This window comes from Mobula birostris, chromosome 2, assembly GCF_030028105.1.
Source record: "Mobula birostris isolate sMobBir1 chromosome 2, sMobBir1.hap1, whole genome shotgun sequence".
In the NCBI taxonomy this organism is placed as follows: Eukaryota; Metazoa; Chordata; class Chondrichthyes; order Myliobatiformes; family Myliobatidae; genus Mobula; species Mobula birostris.
In genome coordinates this window covers 78833669-78856661 of record NC_092371.1, presented here as the reverse complement: position 1 = coordinate 78856661, position 22993 = coordinate 78833669, and the positions used below count along the sequence as shown (strand labels likewise).

The 22993-nt window shown below is 43.4% G+C and overlaps 1 pseudogene; it reads left to right on the top strand.

The window, feature by feature from the left end:
• The window catches only part of LOC140210631 (deoxynucleoside triphosphate triphosphohydrolase SAMHD1-like), a 91920-nt pseudogene that overhangs the window by 22824 nt on the left and 46103 nt on the right, over positions 1–22993 (top strand).

Here is a 22993-nt window from a genome sequence, read left to right as displayed (position 1 = left end):
ATAGCAAGAAAATTTCGATGAAACACGGGCAGCGGAAAGAAAGGTGGAATCCTCATCTCTGTGCTCAACTGTACTTGAAGCTTCACGGGACACATATTTATTGGTCCATTAGTTCATCAACGTACTCGTGCACCATTGTTCACTCACCCTTTGTCACTTGTTAAAGTGGTGTGTGTCACTTCTGTCTCTGATGCTCTCTCGCTTGACTCAGCATGGGTGGATATTTCAGTTGTATTGGCAATCATACCAAGAGGGAAAACCTATTGTTGTCTTTGCATTCAGTACAAAACTCCTGAGCTGACCCTTCCCTGCTCTGCCAATGTGCTCAGTTTCGCAACACTACTGATTTCTCATAACTGCCCCAAGCCCAGCCCTGTGTTCGTCTTTGTTCTGTTCACAAAATATTTACGCTCAGACCTCTGCATGACGAAGAAAGGTTTCTTCTGCTCTCTGACTGTTAATTAGGTCCACAAATATTCATTAATTTTAGATATCCAAGATATTTATCAGGAGCGCAGCATATATATTCCTCCCATCCTTCCAAGAAACTCTTTGACCACCTACCATCAGGCAGGAGGTGTCATATTGACATTGACTGTTGGATGGGAAACTGCTTCTTCCACCAGTCTGTCAGACTCCTGACCTCCCTGTCACCACCCAGACCACATCACGTACGAAGCACCAGTAGTGTTATATTTTTGGCATGTGTCATAAATACACCTTATTAATTGTTAATTTATTTGTGCTAATATTACCTTATGTGTTGCGTGTGAGTTATACGTACTGTGTTGAGCACCTTGGTCTGGATTCGGTGGTAGACTTGTCTATGGTCGAAGGACAATAAATCTGAACTTGAACTTGATGCTGCCTGACCTGCTGAGTTCCTCTGACTATTAATTTGCAATCCTGCACTCACAGAGCTCATTACCATAGCTACGTGTTCGTTCTATTTCTTATGGCACGCTATCATGGAAAACATTTTCCTGTTCTGCCTCATTCCTATATGGGTTTAAATTGGAAGCCCTTTAAACACAAGCAGGAATGAAGTTTGTCTTGTAAGTAGTTCTCAGTGTTTACCTTGACAACTTTTACTGGTTGCAACATCAACCAGTTCTTAAGTTGGTTTTGTCATGTGCTTTCCACACTTTCAGCATACCTTGCTATTAGTCATATTTGTTTAGGCATTTACTGTTAGTTCTGATAATTGGAAACAGACTACCATCTTCTCAAAAAAGGTCTTTTATCCCTGTTCCGGTATCAGTTCCTGAAGGGAAGCTGGACTTGGGACAGGATGTTAAAGGTTTTCTATCGCCATGGCCACTTCACAATCTGTGGATGTGTGGTGGACAAATCGTTGAAATTATCGAACTAGTAGAAATTATGCTTTAAGTGTTGCTAACCTTTACTCATGAGAATTTCATCTATCGTTTGGAATCCCTGAGTAGACCTCAAATGATAATGGCCACACTGCACAGGCAATTGACAAAGGTCTTGCAGGGTAAGCATCACTTCACCTATCCTTACCACCCACAATCTACTAATGAAGTTGAAAGTCAGAATGGAACCCTGAAAGACAAGTTGACTAAACTGTTGGAGGAAACTGGATTGAAGTGGCCAGCGGGGCTTCCACTGGCTCTCATCAGAATGCACTGTGCTCCAAACTGCGTAACAGGCCTAAATCCATGTGTGATAGTACCATGTTCTTACCAGTTGCTTCTCCCCTCTGGGTTAAGCACATGACCTCCATACCATGAGTGAAAGCATGTTGCTGCATTGTGTGACACTGATACAAACCATTAAAGGTTTCCCATCAATAGGTACTTGAAGTCCAGGAGATCGTGCTCGCTAGAGAGTGTCAGACCTACCAGGAAGGAGAGGGGGTGCTGGTGAGATCCTGCCAACGAAAGAATTGTCTCAAGTCTCGGTGGGAAGACCCATTTCAAGTGATGTTAACTAGATATATTGCTCTGAAGGTCTAAACGAAGCTGATATGGATCCACACATCATACGTCAAGCCAGTGGTACCACCAAACCAAGAAGCCATTTGCCAGAAAAACCTGATGACAAGTACTGACTATCTGAATTGTTTGATTATTACTGCTTCCAATAATCTTTGTATATTCAGTGTTTCTGCTTCCTGCCTAAGCACAGATGATATTAACAAACTTCACTTTTCTTTGTCTAGGGTATCACTGTGCCACATATCAACTGGTGAGGTTGTTGGGTGTGCTCTCGAGGGCCTATATACATTGAAAAGGTGGGTTGCCAATGAATATATCCCTGAATTGTACTGATTTTGATTCTGTATACTTCTTTGATAAGAAGACTAGAGCTGTGAAGGGAGTATGAGACTGCACTGTGCACAGAAATGACTCTTGCCAATGTAAATCCACAGTTAAGAGATGAAAGACATTTTGGGCTTTTGTGAATTTCATGGATGTGGGGAATTGGAAGGACAGAACTAATTCTGTGATTGACTTGCAACTAGGAAACCTGGGGTCCCCACTAATAATTCCTGATGGGTATTAACGTTGGACAACCACTCCCCATTCCATCCTTTCCCAGATTCACATGGAAGTTCATTTAGTTGCTTTGGCAAAGCATGTGGGAGAAAGAAGAATGTGCAGATTGGCCAACACAAGAATGTTGTGGGTGGTCTGAATAATAACAGGTCAGGTTTGTAGACAATGCAAGTACATTGTGGTATACAATCAATCACTGAGGAGCTGGTAATGTCTCTGTTTATGCTGTCCATGACCCTGTTGACATTTAGTGGAGACCTGAAGTTATTATCACTCCCCGTGCCCGATCCCAAATCGTCTCGGTGAATTCAATTCTATTGTGTAAATATGAGTAAATATGAGAAGAGGGAGGGGGTGGGGGAGAGGAGGAGGGGGAGAGGGATGAGGAGGGAGGCGGAGGGAGGGGGGAGTGGGATGGGGAAGGGGAGGAGGAGGGGGAGGGGAGGGGGAGGGGCGGGGATGGGGATGGGGATGGATTCTGCCATTCTGTTTGCACAATTTATTGTGGGAAGTGGGAGGGTATTATCTCTGGTGGGGCACAGGATGTAATACTGCAAAAAATGCCCATTTGGGGTATTTCAGTGTAGTATGAACATATAAGTTTTCTGTAATTGTCACTTCACTCCTTTTCCTTATATTTTTTCTTCATTTCAGAATCACTTTCTTGCAGAGAGTCACAGTCAAGATGAAGAAACACAGTAGAATCAATGAAAATCTGCATACAGCAAAGGCTGACAAACAACCTGTGCGAAAAAGACAACAAGTACTGCAACTACACAAAAGAAAACAAAACAATAATAGTAAATGTCGAGAGCACGAGTAAGAGTCTTTGAAAGGGAGTCCATAGGTTTTGGAATCAGTTCAGAGGTAGGGTGAGTGAAGTTATCCAACACTGAACTGAAAATATAACCTCGGGACTCACTTTGAGGAGTCTTTGCTGGTCAATGAATCTCATGAGAATGGCATATAGGGACTTTGAAAATAAATTTACTTTGATTTGAATTTACTTTGGATAGTGGACATTTGACTTTGGGTCACATGGCTCTGTCAGCCCTGTTTAAGATGAGCGAAGTTATATGATCATTGTAAAAATGTACCTTCAACAGGGTTTCGTGCCCAAATGTTGATTTTACTTTTTTCCATAGATGTTGCCTGGCCCGCTGGGTTCCTCTGGCATTTTGTGTGTGTTGCTTGGATTTTCAGTATCAGCAGATTTTCTCTTGTTTCGTATATAGTCATTTACCCTTTAATTGGGGTTTCTTTGTCAACAGTGCAATATTTTAATGTTTTGCCTGTTTCTTGAATCTTATGGAATACAGTTAATGACTGTGGAATATCAATAGAGTTGCGTTTAATCTGATCACTATCTTATTGTGTGTAACTTTGTTGGTACAGTTCTTGTGTTGTAGCAGTGATGACAGAGTCATTTAACACAATCAGTCAGATTAAGTGAATTACTTCTAAAGACGGTGAACTGGACTGTTTCACCCCCTGAGGTTTCTGGATCTCTGGAACTTTTTACCTGGAGACCTGTGGAATTGGCCATTCAATAGATTCAAGGCTCAGATAGATTTTGGCCTCAGGGTGGAAAGTGAAGGGGCTGAGGCCAAAATCGGATCAATCATGAGGTTTGAGGGTCCAAATGGACTACTCCTGTTCCAATTACTACTGACCACAAGAGTACAGTCCAACAAGAAACTGTCATCATTCAAGGAAACACTCAAGTTTATTCTCTTGTAAACATCATGAATGTTGTTGCTTTGTGACAGCAGTACAGTGGAATTTGGTTCTCATGACTACGTGCTGTGCTCCCAGTCATGTGACAGGCCTATCCGTGAATGAGAAAGTATTGGGATGCCTCATGCTCTTACCAGTTGCTCCTCCCCTCTGGGTTAAACAGATGACATCCATACCATGAGTGAAAACATGTTGCTGTATTGTGTGGCTCTGATACACACTCAAAGGTTTTCATTAACAGGTATTGAAGGCCAGAAGATTGTACTGGCTTTAGAGAGTCACACCTACCAGCCCGGAGATGGGATACTGGTGAGATCGAACTGACGAAACCATTGCCTTGAGCCTTGGTGGAAAGGCCCATTTTAAGTACAGCTAACTAGGTACATTGCTCTGAAGGTGCAAGTGAAGCCGATGAGGATCCACACATCACACATTAAGAAAACAGTGTCACAAAGCAGAGAACCAATGGCCAGAAAACCCTTTTTGACAAGGACTGACTAACTAAACTTTTTGATTACTGCTTGTGATAAGTTTAGTGTATTCTAAGCATCATGACACTAACACACTTGTCAGTTTAGTTTTCACAGATTAATGTGTTATCATCTAACCAGAGAGGTTGTTGGTTGTGCTTCATAGGCCTCCATACATTGAGAAGGTGGGTTGCTATTGAATATACTCCTGAAATGTACAGAGTTTGATTCTGTTTTCTACTTTGATAACCAGACCAGAGTTGTAAAGGGCGTATGAAACTGCACTGTGCACAGAAATGACTTTTGTAAATGAAAATGCTTTGAAGGATGGTATCAACCTTCTTAGAACACATTGCATAAATCCCCAGCCCTGAGGTTGAGGAGCAGAGTGAAGTCTTCTACTGCAACCAGGTGAGCTGGGACTTGATTTGAGTAACAGGAGGAGCAATGTCTATATCACTCATGACTCTCCAAATCACATTAGTGATACTTATCTCCTTCATTCTAAAATGGGACCTTCAGCTTCAACCAATGATGTGGAATGGTGTTGTTATCTGGCCTACACAGTACCCTATTTGTACCACCTGCCTAGACTTTCTGTACATCCATACACGCAAGACTGCGATCTAATTGAATGTGAACATTAGGAAGGGATAGTCCAGTTCTTATTGGGTGGTCAGCAGTGGAATTTTTGGTTAAACCAAAGGAGTGGAGGGGTGTTGTTAACTGGCCTATGTAGACCATTTATATACCATCTGCCAAGACTCTTTCTACATACAACCGAATTGAATATGGACCTCAGGAGTGGGAAGGCACAGGCAATGTTAGAGATCTAGAAGATGAAAAGGCTAACAGGAAGGAGCTTAAGAAGGAAATTAGGAGAGCCATAAGGGGCCATGAGAAGGTCTTGGTGGGCAGGATTAAGGAAAACCCCAAGGCATTCTACAAGTATGTGAAGAGCAAGAGGATAAGACGTGAAAGAATAGGACCTATCAAGTGTGACAGTGGGAATGTGTGTATGGAACCGGAGGAATTAGCAGAGGTACTTAATGAATACTTTACTTCAGTATTCACTTTAGAAAAGGATCTGGGTGATATAGTGATGACTTGCATCAGACTGAAAAGCTTGAGCATGTAGATATTACGAAAGAGGATGTGATGGAGCTTTTGGTAAGCATCAAGTTGGATAAGTCACGGGGACCGGATGAGATGTACCCAAGGCTACTGTGGGAGGCAAGGGAGGAGATTGCTGAGCCTCTGGCGATAATCTTTACATCATCAATGAGGACGGGAGAGGTTAGGAGAATTGGAGGTTTGCAGATGTTGTTCCCTTATTCAAGCAAGGGAGTACTGATAGCCCAGGAAATTATAGACCAGTGAGTCTTACTTCAGTGGTTGGTAAGTTGATGGAGAAGATCCTGAGAGGCAGGATCTATCAACATTTGGAGAGGTATAATATCATTAGGAATAGTCAGTATGGCTTTGTCAGGGGCAGGTTGTGCCTTACGAGCCTGAGTGAATTTTTTGAGGATGTGACTAAACACATTGATGAAGGAAGAGCAGTAGATGTAGTGCATATGGATTTCAGCAAGGCATTTGATAAGGTACCCCATGCAAGGCTTTTTGAGAGAGTAAGGAGGCATGGGATCCAAAGGGACATTGCTTTGTAGATCCAGAACTGGCTAGCCCACAGAACACAAAGAGTGGTTGTAGATGGATCATATCCTGCATGGAGGTCGGTGACCAGTGGTGTGCCTCAGGGATCTGTTATGGGACCCTTACTCTTCATGATTTTTATAAATGACCTGGATGAGGAAGTGGAGGGGTGGGTTAGCAAGTTTGATGATGACACAAAGGTTGGGTGTGTTGTGAATAGTGTGGAGGGTTGTCAGAGGTTACAGCCGAACATTGATAGGATGCAAAACTGGGCTGAGAAGTGGCAGATGAAGTTCAACCCAGATAAGTGTGAAGTGGTTCATTTTGGTAGGTCAAATATGATGGCAGGATATAGTATTAATGGTAAGACTCTTGGCAGTGTGGAGGATCAGAGGGATCTTCGAGTCCGAGTCCATAGGACGCTCAAAGCAGCTGTGCAGGTTGACTCTGTGGTTAAGAAGCCATACGGTATATTGGCCTTCATCATTCGTGGAATTGAATTTAAGAGCCAAGAGGTAATACTGAGGCTATATAGGACCCTGGTCAGACCCCACTTGGAGTACTGTGCTCAGTTCTGGTCACCTCACTACAGAAAGAATGTGGAAGCCATAGAAAGGGTGCAGAGGAGATTACAAAGATGTTGCCTGGACTGGAGAGCATGCCTGATGAGAATAGCTTGAGTGAACACGGCCTTTTCTCCTTGGAGCGATGGATGATGAGGGGTGACCTGACAGAGGTGTATAAGATGATAAGAGGCATTGATCGTGTGGATAGTCAGAGGTTTTTTCCCCAGGGCTGAAATGGCTGCCACAAGAGGACACAGGTTTAAGGTGCTGGGGAGGAGGTACAGAGGAGATGTCAGGTGTATATTCCTGGATTTAATTGCTTCAGGTGTGATAGAATCGGAGGGACAAGAAGGGGAGGTGTTGCACTGCTTGTCAGAGAAAATATTACAGCGGTGCTCTGGCAGGATAGATTAGAGGACTCATCTAGGGAGGCTAATTGGGTGGAATTGAAGAATGGGAAAGGTGTAGTAACTCTTATGGGGGTGTATTATAGACCACCAAATGGGGAGCGTGAATTGGAGGAGCAAATTTGTAAGGAGATAGCAGATATTTGTAGTAAGCACAAAGTTGTGATTGTGGGAGATTTTAATTTTCCACACATAGACTGGGAAGCCCATACTGTAAAAGGGCTGGATGGTTTGGAGTTTGTAAAATGTGTGCAGGATAGTCTTTGGCAGCAATACATAAAGGTACCAACTAGAGAAGGGGCAGTGTTGGATCTCCTGTTAGGGAATGAGATAGGTCAGGTGACGGAGGTTTGTGTTGGGGAGCACTTCGGGTCTAGTGATCACAATGCTATTAGTTTCAATATAATTATGGAGAAAGATAGGTCTGGACCCAGGGTTGAGATTTTTGATTGAAGAAGGGCTAACTTTGAGGAGATGCGAAAGGATTTAGAAGGAGTGAATTGGGACAATTTGTTTATGGGAAGAATGTAATAGAGAAATAGAAGTCATTTAAAGGTGAAATTTTGAGAGTACAGAATCTTTATGTTCCTGTTAGGTTGAAAGGAGAGGTTAAAAGTTTGAGAGAGCCATGGTTTTCAAGGGATATTGGAAACTTGGTTCAGAAAAAGAGAGATACCTACAAATGATTAAGAAATGATACAATGTTTCTCCAGAGTGATATCACAGAAAACAGGACAAACCAAAGACTAACACTGACAGATCCACATAATTATACCATATAGTTACAGCATTGCAAAGCAATACCATAATTTGATGAAGAACAGTCCACAGGCACAGTAAAAAAAGTCTCAAAGTCCCCGAGTCGATCGACTTCCGAGTCCCCGATAGCAGCAGCAAAAGGGAGAAACTCTCTGCCATAAACCTCCAGGCACTGTCAACTTCCCGATACCTTGGAAGCAGCCGACCACGGCCGACCCTGAGTCCATCCGTCCGAAAACTCCAAGCTTCTGAGCAGCCTCTCCGATACAGCCTCCCGAATGCCATCCTCTGCCGAGCGCCTTCGACCTCTCCCCGGCCACTGAAACACGCAAAACCGAGGATTTCGAGGCCTTCAGCTCCAGAGATTCCGATTACCACGCAGTAGCAGCAGTAGCAAAGCAGACATTTCAGAAATTTTCCAGATGTTCTGCTTTGCACTCACGTCTGTCTCCATCAAATCAGAATTGTGCACGGTCCCCTACTTGACAGATAACAGATATTCATCACTGAAGAGGCCGCGCGCACTGTCCTCGCACTGCCATCTTCTCCCGATAAATATAGGCAGCATGGAGTAAATGAGGTGCTTGAGAAATATGAAGAATGTAAAAAGAATCTTAAGAAATAAATTAGAAAAGCTAAAAGAAGATATGAGGTTGCTTTGGCAAGTAAAGTGAAAATAAGTCCCAAGGGATTTTACCGTTATGTTAATAGCAAAAGGATAGTGAGGGATAAAGTTGGTCCCGAAGAGAATCAGAGTGGACAGCTATGTGTGGAGCCAAAAGAGATGGGGGAAATTCTGAACAATTTCTTTTCTTCGGTATTCACTAAGGAGAAGGATATTGAATTGTGTGAGATAAAGGAAACAGGAAGGGAAGTTATGGAAACTTTGATGATTAAAGAAGAGGAAGTACTGGAGCTTTTAAGGAATATAAAAGTGGATAATTCTCCGGGTCCTGACAGGATCATCCCTAGGATCTTGAGGGAAGTTAGTGTGGAAATAGCAGGGGCTCTGACAGAAATATTTCAAATGTCATTAGAAACGGGGATGGTGCCGGAAGATTGGCATATTGCTCATGTTGTTCCATTGCTTAAAAAGAGTTCTAAGAGTAAACCTAGCAATTATCGGCCTGTGAGTTTGACGTCAGTGGTGGGTAAATTGATGGAAAGTATTCTTAGAGATGGTATATATAATTATCTGGATAGACAGGGTCTGATTAGGAACAGTCAACATGGATTTGTGCATGGAAGGTCATGTGTGACAAATCTTATTGAATTTTTTGAAGAGGTTACTAGGAAAGCTGACGAGGGTAAAGCGGTGGATGTTGTCTATATGGACTTCAGTAAGGCCTTTGACAAGGTCCCACACGGAAGGTTGGTTAGGAAGGTTCAATCGTTAGGTATTAATATTGGAATAGTAAAATGGATTCAGTAGTGGCTGGATGGGAGACACCAGAGAGTGGTGGTGGATAACTGTTTGTCAGATTGGAGGCCGGTGACTAGTGGTGTGCTTCAGGGATCTGTACTGGGTCCAATGTTATTTGTCATATACATTAATGATCTGGACGATGGGGTGGTAAATTGGATGAGTAAGTATGCAGATGATACTAAGATAGGTGAAGTTGTGGATAATGAAGTAGGTTTTCAAAGCTTGCAGAGAGATTTAGGCCAGTTAGAAGAGTGGGCTGAAGGATGGCAGATGGAGTTTAATGCTGATAAATGTGAGGTGCTACATTTTGGTAGGACTAATCAAAATAGGACATACATGGTAAATGGTAGGGCATTGAAGAATGCAGTAGAACAGAGGGATTTAGGAATAATGGTGCATAGCTCCCTGAAGGTGGAATCTCATATGGATAGGGTGGTGAAGAAAGCTTCTGGTTCGCTGGCCTTTATAAATCAGAGCATTGAGTATAGGAGTTGGGATGTAATGTTGAAATTGTACAAGGCATTGGTGAGGCCAAATTTGGAGTACTGTGTACAGTTTTGGTCACCGAATTATAGGAAAGATGTCAACAAAATAGAGGGAGTAAAGAGAAGATTTACTAGAATGTTACCTGGGTTTCATCACCTGAGTTACAGAGAAAGGTTGAACAAGTTGGGTCTTTATTCTTTGGAATGTAGAAGGTTGAGGGGGGACTTGACAGAGGTATTTAAAATTATGAGGGGGATAGATAGAGTTGACGTGGATAGGCTTTTTCCATTGAGAATGGGGGAGATTCAAACAAGAGGACATGAGTTGAGAGTTAAAGGGCAAATGTTTAGGGGTAACATGAGGGGAAACTTCTTTATTCAGAGAGTGGTAGCTGTGTGGAATGAGCTTCCAGCAGAAGTGGTTGAGGCAGGTTCGATGTTGTCGTTTAAAGTTAAATTGGACAGCTATATGGACAGGAAAGGAATGGAGGGTTATGGGCTGAGTGCAGGTCGGTGGGACTAGGTGAGAGTAAGAGTTCGGCACAGACTAGAAGGGCTGAGATGGCCTGTTTCTGTGCTGCAATTGTTATATGGTTATATGGTAAGTTTTTTACTCAGCGAGTGGTGAGTGCGTGGAATGGGCTGCCGGCAATGGTGGTGGAGGCGGATACCATAGGGTCTTTTAAGAGACTTTTGGATAGGTACATGGAGCTTAACAAAATAGAGGGCTATAGGTAAGCCTAGTAATCTCTAAGGTTGGGACATGTTCAGCACAACTTTGTGGGCCAAAGGGCCTGTATTGTGCTGTAGGTTTTTTATGTATCTAATAATCCTCATCGAGCAGTCAGGAACGAAAGGGTGAGCAGCTTCAAATTCCATAAGACCATAAGACATAGGAGCAGAATTGGGCCAATCAGCCCATGGGTCCACTCCGCCATTTCATCATGGCTGACCTGGACCCCATCCACCCCATACACCTTCCTCCTCACCATATCCCTTCATGCCCGACCAATCAGGAATCCATCAAATTTTGTTTTAAATATACCCACGGACTTGGCCTCCACTGCAGCCTGTGGCAGAGCATTCAACAGATTCACCACACTTGGGGTAAAATACTTGTTCCTTACTTCTGTTCTTAAAGGTCGCCCCTCAGTTTTGAGGCTGTGCCCTCTAGTTCTGGATACCTCCACCACAGGAAACATCCTCTCCATATCCACCTTATTTAGTCCTTTCACCACACGATAGATTTCCACGAGATTCCCACACATTCTTCTAAGTTGCAGTAAGTATAGGCCCAAAGTTGCCAAATGCTCCTCGTATGTAAACCCTTTCATTCCCACATTCATCCTTGTGAACCTCCTGCGGACTCTCTCCAATACATCCTTTCTGAGATATTGGGCCCAAAACTGTTGACAGTACTCCAAGTGTGAACTGACTGGTATCTTAGGAAGCTTCAACTTTATCTCCTTGTTTTTATATTCGCTTCCCGATGAAATAAATGCCAGCATTGCAACATTGCCAACCAGCCGTAGGGTCACCATGAGTCAATGGTGACTTGATGGTACTTAACAAAAACAACAAATATGGAACCCATGAATCCTCAAGTGCAGATAAACAAGGAGATGAGGATTCCACCTTTCTCCCTGCTGCCTCACACTTCAGAGAAATATTCTTGGCTGTGTTGCGATGCAAAGGTTCTTCAGAAGTCAAGAACGGGGCATAAAATTTGTTGCTCATGGCTGTTTTATTGTATATTACAAGAGGAAAGAAGAAGTGTCAAGAGAAACAGAAGAAGGAGAGAAGACTAAAAATTAGTCATGGTCTTCTCATACCAGACGGAGATAACAGAAATTTCATTGGTAACAGTTAGCCATTAAGATTGCCAGATTTAACCAATGTGACACCCGCTACTAAAACTGGGAAGTTTCTAGAAAAATGTTGAGGCAGCTGTACTGTAATTACTGGAAAATTAGTTGAACTATTACATATATATTGGTGATTACATCAAAAATTAACCAAGCATAGTAAAGTTAAACTACAAGAAATATCAAGTTAAATAACTATTCTACAGTTTAATCCAACAACTCTCTCTGCTGTGAAGCTTCATTCCTCCTGTCAGTTCATTAATGCCCCACCCACCCCTCCCCAAATGACTACAGGTTTCACAAGTCACACCCTTTGTCAGATAGGACAGGGTTGTGCCAACTTTTCATCTGAGAGTGTACAGAGAATTGAAAGTGAAACCATTATTCAGACTGCAGAGAGTTGAAAGTGAAAACATTATTCAGCAGGAATCATTCCTTCCCTCAGACCACTGAGCAAAGTACGTGTTTTAGAAAGGATACCTGTACCCTGTCAATTAGGAATAGCATGGAGAACAGGTCTTTGCAAACAATCAGAACGAGGAATTCAAGCTAGTCTGGTAATTCATCCCTTAACGCTCCTCTCTTTTTCCATTCCCAATGCTGGTTCCCATCTCTCTCAAATAACGTCTCCACTAACTGTTCTGGCACTCTGGTTCCTGTCCCCCTGCAACTCTAGTTTACACCCCGCTCCCCTCCCACCGTGCAGCACGAGCAAACTTTCCCACTTGGATATTCATCCCCCTCCAGTTCAAGTGCAAACCATCCCTTCTGTACAGGTCTTACCTTTCCTGGAAGAGAGCCCAATGATCCAAAAATCTTACGCCCTCCCTCCTACACCAACTTCTAGCCACACATTAAATTGTAATATCTTCTTTTTTGTCCTCATGAGAACTTTACATGGGTAGCAATCCTGAGATCACAACCCTGGAGGTCCTGCCCTTTAATGTAGCACCCTACTCCCTGGACTCACTTTGCAGAACCTTTTCACTCTTCCTGCCCGTGTCATTTCTACTTCCTGGACGATGACCTCTGACTGTTCACCCTCTCACGTAAGAATGCTGAGGACTCAATCTGAGATGTCCTGGGCCCTGGCACCCCGGAGGCAACATATCATTCTTGTCTACAAGATCTCCTTTCTTGTCCCCTAACTAACAACTTGCCTATCACCACAGTCACCTCTTTGCTCCCCCCTTCCCTTCTGAGTCACAGAGCCAGACTCAGGGGCCAGAGACCTGACCGCTGTGAATTTCCTCTGCTAGGTAATAGCCCCCATCCCCCTCAACAGTATCCAAAGTGATATACTTATTGTTGAGGGAAATGGCCACAAGGGTACTCTGCACTGGCTGGTTAACACCTTTCCACTTCCTGACAGTCACCCAGTTTCCTGTGACCTGCACCTTGGGTGTAACCACGTTTCCATATGTCCCAACTATCACCCGTCAGCATCCCGATTGATCTGGAGTTCACCCAGTTCCAGCTCCAACTCCTTAAAGCGGCATGTTAGAAGCTGCAGTTGGATGCACTTCTCACAGATGCAGTTGTCAGGGACACGGGACGTCTCCCGTCTTCCCACGTCCCACAAGTGGAGCATTCAACTATCCTGCTTGGCATCCCTACTGTACCTACAGCTTTTCACTTTCTCTCGCTCAAGTCTCTCCTCATTGATGCCTCAAAGAGTTAAAGGCTCAAAATCCCCACTCTAACACTGTCCACTCCAACAATGGCCGCTCCACTTGCCCTGCCTTCTTTTAGTTTGTTCTTGATAATCAATCCCAATCATCAATCGGCCACTGCTCAAAACACCAAACTGCCACGAGTCGATGCCTTATATACTCACTCAGCAAACCTGTGTGAGTTACATCACGTCACACTTCCGATCTACAATTGGCTGCTGATCAAGATACCAAACTGCTGCGAGTCGATGCCTTACTCCATAAGACTGGAAGGCCATAAGACATAAGAGCAGAAATATGCCATTTGGCCCATTGAGTCTGCTCCATCATTTGATAATGGCTTATTTATTATCCTTCTCAACACCATTCTCTTTCCTTCTCCCTGGACACCCTCAATGATCAAGAATTTATAAACCTCTGCATTAAATATACCCAATGACTTGGGCTCCACAGACATCTGTAATGAATTCTACAGATTTGCTGCCCTCTGGCTAAACAAATTCTTCTTCATCTTTGTCCTAAAGCGACATCCCACTATCCTGAGGCTGTGAACTCTGTTCCAATTCCTGCTAGTTGTGATATTTGCTTTAATATCTTGCCTGAGAGCACTCTGTACAGTGATGGCCCACACAGCAGCCACCTCCATCACAATCCAACAGTTAACTGCCCCTGATGAAACTGTCACAGGGTTTCAGAGACTGTGCTGTTGAGATTCAATAAGATTTGAGTTGTCCTTTACAGAACAAAAGGGAGGAGTGTGGAAGGTACAGCAAGGCAATAGTTGCAGATAATGTCTGTGCAAAGACAGATTACAAATAGTGTTTAATCAACACAGGCAAGGAAACACTTTGAGCAGCATTTCTCCCCTTTGCACTGCATAGGACCAGAGCCATTTGGCATATCAAGACAAGAATGCAAATGAAGGATTATAGGATAACATTTACAGTTGATTCAGCAAATCAGAGATTAAAAGTACATTTATTTTGAAAGTGTGTATTGAAAAGATTGAAAGCGGATGAGCTTAGAGCGTGGATCAGTATTTGGAGCTATGATGTTGTGGCCATCACAGAGACTTGGATGGCTGAGGGGCAACAATGGTTAATTAGAGTGCCAGGTTTTAGATGTTACAGAAAGGACAGGGAGGGAGGCAAAAGAGGTGGGGGTATGGCACTGTTGATCAGAGATCATGCCATGGCTGCAGAAAAGGAGGAACTCATGGAGGGATTGTCTACTGAGTCTCTGCGGTGGAAGTTAGAAATAGGAAGGGGTCAATAACTCTACTGGGTGCTTTTTATAGACCAACCAATAGTAACAGGGACATCGAGGAACAGATAGGGAGACAGATTCTGGAACGGTGTTATAATGACAGGGTTGTCTTTTAAGAGACTCCTGGATAGGTATTTGGAGCTTAGAAAAATAGAGGGCTATGGGTAACCTTAGGTAATTTCTAAAGTAAATACATGTTTGGTGCAGCTTTGTGGGCCAAAGGGCCTGTATTGTGCTGTAGATTTTCTCTGTTTCTCTGTAGACAGTATACAGCTCTGAGTTCCATCTTCCCCACAGGTGGCCAGCACCCCCTCCACACACATATTAAAAAACAAATCACGTAAACGACATATTCAGTTCAGCTCCGTGTTCACTATGTGCAGGCCGCCCTGATTCAAAATTGCCCGAAATAGCAACAGACTAGGAGCAGCCAGAAACCAGAAACACATCATAACGTGAACTACAGAGTCCAACCCACAAACCACGTTGATTAAACCTTGCAACACACATCAAAGTTACTGGTGAACGCAGCAGGCCAGGCAGCATCTCTAGGAAGAGGTACAGTCGACGTTTCAGGCCGAGACCCTTCGTCAGGACTAACTGAAGGAAGAGTTAGTAAGAGATTTGAAAGTGGGAGGGGGAGGGGGAGATCCAAAATGATAGGAGAAGACAGGAGGGGGAGGGATGGAGCCAAGAGCTGGACAGGTGATTGGCAAAAGGGATATGAGAGGATCATGGGACAGGAGGTCCGGGGAGAAAGACGGGGCGGGGGGGGGGGGAACCCAGAGGATGGGCAAGGGGTATCGTCAGAGGGACAGAGGGAGAAAAAAGAGAGTGAGAGAAAGAATGTGTGTATAAAAATAAATAACGGATGGGGTACGAGCGGGAGGTGGGGCATTAACGGAAGTTAGAGAAGTCGATGTTCATGCCATCCGGTTGGAGGCTACCCAGACGGAAGATAAGGTGTTGTTCCTCCAACCTGAGTGTGGCTTCATCTTTACAGTAGAGGAGGCCGTGGATAGACATGTCAGAATGGGAATGGGATGTGGAATTAAAATGTGTGGCCACTAAACCTTGCTGAAGTACCATCCCCCCGACAGCAACGAGGGAGAGAGAGATTATTCGAATGCAGTGTGAGAGAGAGAGAGGGTCACACACTGACACTTTCCTCTCGGAGCAGCGAGCAAGAGGCTGGTAGGCACGCTGAGCACCCACGCATTGTCTGCACCCGCCTTAATTATTGCAATCTTTCTCAGCACTTTAACCTGGGAGGTCAGCGAGAAATGGAATCGATCATGGGCTCACGCCCCATTTCCAGGCTTCACTTGAAGCATCACGGAACACTCTCGAAGACAGCAAAGCACCAGATCACTCAATCAGCCTGAAAATGCACCACCAGGCGCTGAACAGCAGATCACAAACTCCAACAGTCAGCCAGTTATTTTACTAAGTCAGATTGTAGGCTCTTACGATGTAGATTCTATTTTATTAAAATCTGTATTATCAGAATGTTATTGGTGATTTATTATGCTAATCAGGAATTTGAACATACACAAAGTTACCAGTGGCACCATACCAAGAGAAGAATTATATTGTTGTGTTTGCACTCAGAGCTCACAAGATGGTCCGTTGTTCTAATATGCAAAGTGATGCTGGTTTCACACCATAATCTGTCTATGATCACTATACCAGCAGTGATCCCCCACCACTGCTCCATGCCCAGCTCATAATCAATCAGGCAAAGAAGCAGAGTAGGCCATTTGGCTCTTCGAGTCTGCTCCACCATTCAATCATAGCTGATCCTTTTTTTCCCCTCCTCAGCCCCACTCCAGAGCTGCCTGTGGTAATAAATTCCACAAATTCACCACCCTCTGGTTAACGAAATTTCTCTGCATCTCTGTTTTAAATGGAAACTCCTATATCCTGAGGCTGTGCCTTCTTGTCCTAGACTCCCCCACCATGGGAAACATCCTTTCCACATCCGCTCTGTTTAGGCCTTTCAGCATTTGAAAAGTTTCAATGAGATACCCACAGCCTTCTAAATTCCAGCGAGTACACACCCAGAGATATCAAACATTCTTCGTATGATAACCGTTTTGATCCCGGAATCATCCTTGTGAACCTCCTCTGAACACTCTCCAATGCCAGCACATTTTTTCTGAGATCAGAAGCCCAAAACTATTCATTATTCTCAAGGTGAGGCTTCACCAGTGCCTTAGAAAGCTTCAGCATTATATCCCTGCTCTTGTATTCTAGACCTCCTGAAATGAATACTAATATTGCATTTGCTTCCTCATCACCATCTCTACCTGCAAGTTAACCTTTAGGGTGTTCTGCCCAAGGACTCCCAAGTCCCTTTGCAACTCAGATTTTTGGATTTTCTCCCCATCTAGAAAATAGTCTGCACATTTATTTCTTCTACCGGTGCATGACCATGCATTTTCCAACATTGTATTTCGTTTGCCACTCTCTTGCCCATTCTCCTAATCTGTCCAAGTTCTTTTGCAGCCTACCTGTTTCCTCGACACTACCCTCCCCTCCACCACTCTTTGTATCATCTGCAAACTTGGCAACAAAGCCACCTATTCCATCATCTAAATCATTCATATACAGCATGAAAAGAAGTGGTTCCAACACTTATTGTCTGATCCAGTACAGCCGGTGATTATTACCATAGCTCACAGTTTCAGAGAAACTTGTTCCACAAACATTGTCCTATCCACCTGCTCTGCCTCATTCCTGATGTGTTTAAATAGAAGCCCTTTAAACAACAGCAAGAATGAAGTTTGTTTTGTCAGTAGTTCTCAGTGTTTACATTTCCTCATAACTTGGCAACTTGTAATCGCTGCTACAAGAACCAGTTCTTAAGTTGATGTCATCATGTGCTTTAAGCTATTTCTGCATACCTTGCTGACTTGTTCAAGAAGTTCTGCAGGTGTTCAAGATCTACTCGGTACCAGAGAGATAACAGTAACTACTCGAGTTACGGTTACATTTTTCATCTAGCTTCTTGAGAGATCAAGACAAATTCAGGAACAGTATGATCAATGCTGAAGGAAAGGTAAGATAATGCATCTGTCAGAGGCATGAAATCGTCACCAAGCTTCCGTTAATTTTTATTCTAGTTCAGTCACACAAGTGCTGAGGTTTAAAGCAGGTTAGAAGCTGGTTGAAGTTTATGGGCGTCTAGGGATGAGTAAGGGGCTGATAAGGTGCATTATCCAGAGAAAGTCAAACTGTCAGCCAAAGCAGGGGCTCATTACCCCAGAGAGGGTGACATGGATGGAGTTTTTGTAAATGAAGAGATTTGACAGAAAAGACATTTCCATTGGTAAGAATATTGGAAAGGGTCAGACAAGGTGATGCGAATGAGAATGTGGAAGCTGTTCCTCCCCAGGAGACCATGTTCATTCTTCGTCTGTTAGGACACAGTTAGTCCGTGAGGATGGCTCCAGGGGCTGTGTTTTGTTCTTTGTGTGAGATGTAGAAATTCTGGGAGACCTCCAGCTTCCTGGATAACCACATCTGCACTAGTTGCACCGAGCTGCAGCTCCTCAGAGAATGTGTTAAGGAACTGGAGCTGCAGCTCGATGACATTTGGCTCATACGGGAGACTGAGGAAGTGAGAGGAGCTACAGGGAGGTTGTCACTCCAAGTTGCAGGAGGCAGGTAACTGGGTGACTACCAGGAGCAGGATGGGAAATGGGCAGTCAGTGCAGAGTACCCCTGTGGCTGTTCCTCTCAATAATAGGTATATCACTTTGGATACTGTTGATGGGGACAGACCCCAGTGGGAGTCACAGTAACTGGGTCTCTAACAGAGTTTGGTGCCGTGACTCAGAAGAGAAGAGAGGTGAAGAGGACTGCAATGGTGATAATAGCAGAGTCCATAGCTAGGGGAATAGACACGGTATAGGTGCCCAGTCAGGGATGTCTTGGATCAGGTCCACAGCATTCTAAAGGGGGAGAGCGAGCAGCCAGAAGTCTTTGTACATATTGGCCCCAATGGTGTAGGTCTGAAAAGTGAGGAGGTCCTCGAGAGAGATTTTAGGGAGCGAGATAGAAAGCTGAGTAACATGGCCTCCTGGATAGTAATCTCGGAATCGCTGCCAGTGCCACATGCCAGTGAGGGTAAGAATAGGATGATTTGACAAATGAATGCACGGCTGTGTAACTGGTGAGGGGGCAGGGGTTCAGAAGTATGAACCATTGGGATCTCTTCTGAGTTGATTGATAAGGATGTGGTTTTCGGGTGGTTGCAGGCATGTGTGAGCATGGTTTCCACAAGGGAAATCTTGCATGACAAATCTGTTGGAATTCTTTGAAGAAATAACAAGCTGGATAGACAAAGGAAAATCAGTGGATGTTATGTCCTTGGATTTTTAGAAGGCCTTGGCAAGATGCCACACATAAGGCTGCTTAACAAGTTAAGAGCCCATGGTATTACAAGAAAGGTACAAGCATGGTTAGAGCATTGGTTGATTGGGAGGAGGTAAAGAGTAAGAATAACAGGAGCCTTTTCTGGTTGGCTGCCTATAATTCCTTGGTTATTTTTAGAGCCTTTCTTAAACAGCAGAACAACATTGGCTATTCTCCAATCCTCCAGCACCTCACCTGTCTCTAAGGATGATTTAAATATCTCTACCAGGGTCACAACAATTTCTGCACTTGCCTCCTAAAGGGTTCGAGGAAACACCTTGTCAGACCTTGAGGACTTATCTACACTAATTTGCCTCAAGACAGCAAACACCTCCTCTTCTGCAATCTGTATAGAGTCCATGAGGTTGATACCATTTTGCCTGACATCTATAGACTCCATATTGGGTTCCTGAGTAAACGCAGATGCAAAAACTGCATTTAAGACCTCCCCCATCTCCTTTGGCTCCACACAGGGGTTACCATTCTGATTTTCTAGAGGACTGATTTTGTCCATTGCAATCCTTTGGCTCTTAACATACCTGTGGAATCCCTTAGGATTCTCCTTCACCTTGTCTGCTTAGACAACCTCATGCCTTCTTTTAGCCTTCCTGATTTCCTTCTTAGGTGTTCTCTTGCATTTCTTATACTGCATAAGCACCTCATTTGTTCCTACCTGCCCATAGCAGCTATGCACCTCCTTTTATTTCTTAGCCAGGGCCTCAATATTTCTTGAAAACCAAGGTCCCTACACCTGTTATCTTCACCTTTTATTCTGACAGGCACATACAAGCTTTGTAATCTTAAATTTTCACTTTGGAAGTCCTCCCATGTAACAAATACACCTTTGCCAGAGATTAACCTGATCCGATCCACGCTTGCCGGATCCTTTCTGATTACCACCAAAACTGGCCTTTCTCCAATTTATAGTCTCAACCCATGCACCAGACCTATCTTTTTGCATATTTACATTGAAACTAATGGTATTCTTATCACTAGATGCAATGTGTTCACCTGCATAAACTTCTGTGGCCTGCCCTGTCTCATTCCCTAATAGCAGATCAAGTATTGCACACTCTCTCATTGGGACTTCTATGTACTGATTAAGAAACCTTTCCTGAACACATTTGACAAACACAATCTCATCTAGTCCTTTTTCCATATGGGAATCCCAGTCAATGTCTGGAAAGTTAAAATCAGCTATTACAACAATCTTACGTTTCTTGCAATAGTCTGCAAGTGTCAGGAAATGTATGTTCATGTGTTTTTGCTGAAGAAATCAAAGTATAGTCTCTTTTCCAAGAAGAGAGAAAATTCAGACATCTGAAGTGCAAAGGTATTTGGGAGTCCTTGTGCAAGATTGCCCAAAAGGTTTATTTGCAGGTCCAGTTGATGTTGAGAAAGGCAAATGCAATGTCGGCATTCATTTCACGAGGACTAGCATATGTAAGCAAAGATGTAATGTTGAGGCTTTATAGGACACCAGTGAGGTCTCACTTGGAGTATTGTGGGCAGTTTTGAACCCCTTATCCGATAAAGGATGTGCTGTCATTGGTTCAAAGAGGTACAGAAAAATGATTCCGGGATTGAAAGGCTTATCATATGAAGAGCTTGTGATGGCTCTGGGCCTGAACTCACTGGCATTCAGTAGAATGAGTGGGGATATGGTTGAAACCTATCAAATGTTGAAAGGACTCAATAGAGAGGATAGAGAAGATGCTTCCTATGGTGGGGAAGTCAAAGCCCAGAGGGCACAGCCTCAGAAACAGGGACATCCATTTAGAACAGAGTTGAGGAGGAATTTCTTAAAACAGGGGAGTAGTAAATTGGTGGAATTTGCTGTCGCAAGAAGACAATTCATTGGGTACGTTTATGGCAGAGTTTGATAGATACTTAATTAGTCAGGGCATGAAGGGATATGAGGAGAAGGCAGGAGATTGGGTCTGAAAGGGAAATGGATCAGCCATGATGAAATAATTCAATGGGCCAAATGGCCTAATTCTGCTCTTACCGCTTATGCTCTTATGGAAATATAGAATAGATAGAACTAAAGATAAAGTAATTAAAAGTAAAATTTTATTATGAAAGTGCATATGTTACCATTTACTACCTTGAAATTCATTTTCATGAGGAAAATAAAGCAATGCAAGAGCATTTATGAAAAACTATACATAATCAAAGAATGACCTACAACTATTGTGAAAGTATAATATATATATCTAATACTGAGAACAATGTGTGTCTGTCAATTGTAGAATCTGTTCAGAGTTTTGGTGAGTGCAGATTCCCACACCAGTTCAAGAGCCAGATGGTTGTAGAGTGATAACTGTACCTGAACCTGATGGCATGGGACCTCAGGCCCTTGTACCTCCTGTCCAATTATAGTAGTGAGAAGAGAGCATGGCCTGGATGATGGGGGTCCCTGATGATGGATGCTGCTTTCTTTTGGCAGCGCTCCATGTAAATGTGATCAATTGTGGGTGGGATTTGCCTCTGATGGGCATGTCTGTAGATATCTCCATTCCTGGGCATTGGTGTTTCTAAACCAGTCCGTGATGTAGCCAGCTAGAATACTTTCTACCTTGCATCTATAAAAGTTTGTCGAAATTTTAGATGACATAACAAATCTGGTTCAAGTTCAGGTTTACTGTCATGCAGCCATATATATATACATGTATACCACCAAATGAAACAACATTCCTCCACCAAAGGGCACAACACAATACATGTTATCTTATGTGTTGTGTGCAAGTTATATTAACGCAAATAAATTAACAACAGTTAAAGTACAAAATCCTTGACAAATTTTCTGATTTGATAATGCCGAGGCATTTAAAGCTACTGCCCCTTCCCCCACCTCTGATTCCTGATGAGGACTGGCTCATGGACCTCCAACTTCTTCTTGAAGTCAATATTCATCACAACAGTTATACTGGCATTTAGTGAGAGGTTGTTGCTATGGCACCATTTACGAGATTTTCAATCATTCCCTGTCTCCATATCTCCACCGTTAATTCTGCCAACAACAGCAATGCCGTCAGTAAGCTTAAATACTCGTTTAGAACTGTGCTTAGCCACACAATCATAGCTTTAAAGTGAGAAAAACTGGGAGCTAAACACACAGCCTTGTGGTGCGCCTGTGCTGATGGTGACTGTTGCCATTCCGAACAGACTGTGGTCTGCAAGTGAAGAAATTGAGGATTCTGTTGCAGAAACAAAAAATGGTGGGAAAACTCAGAAGGACAAGGCAATATCTGTGAGAAGAGATGGTCAGTGTTTCAGGTCTGTGACACAGATTACTGGTGATATAGAGTGATCAGTGGGACGTAAACCCGATATATTGACTCTGATCTGTATTCTGTTGAGAAAAAGAGAGATCCAAAAGTTTCATGATATTGTATCCGCAAGTTCAGTGGAATAAAACACTGGTTCGCCTCAGGTTCGCTCAACTCACTTTCGTCCAGGGGGAGCAGCCTTCGGCCCTGCCAAACTGGATAATCAAGTTTGTGTGGATGCTGTGTGATGTATCCCACCCCGCCAAATAACAGACAATACACCATATGCGATTAAATGATTACACTTTATACATCTTGCTGGAACTATGTAATTAAAAGAGATAAAATATAAAAGGAAAATAAAAGGTGCCAAACTTATCAAAGTTCAACCACTTTGTGCACAACAGTTGGAGCTCGATTAACCGAGTCTTCTTTCCATCATTCAATCCCCTCCGACCCCCTCGACCCAC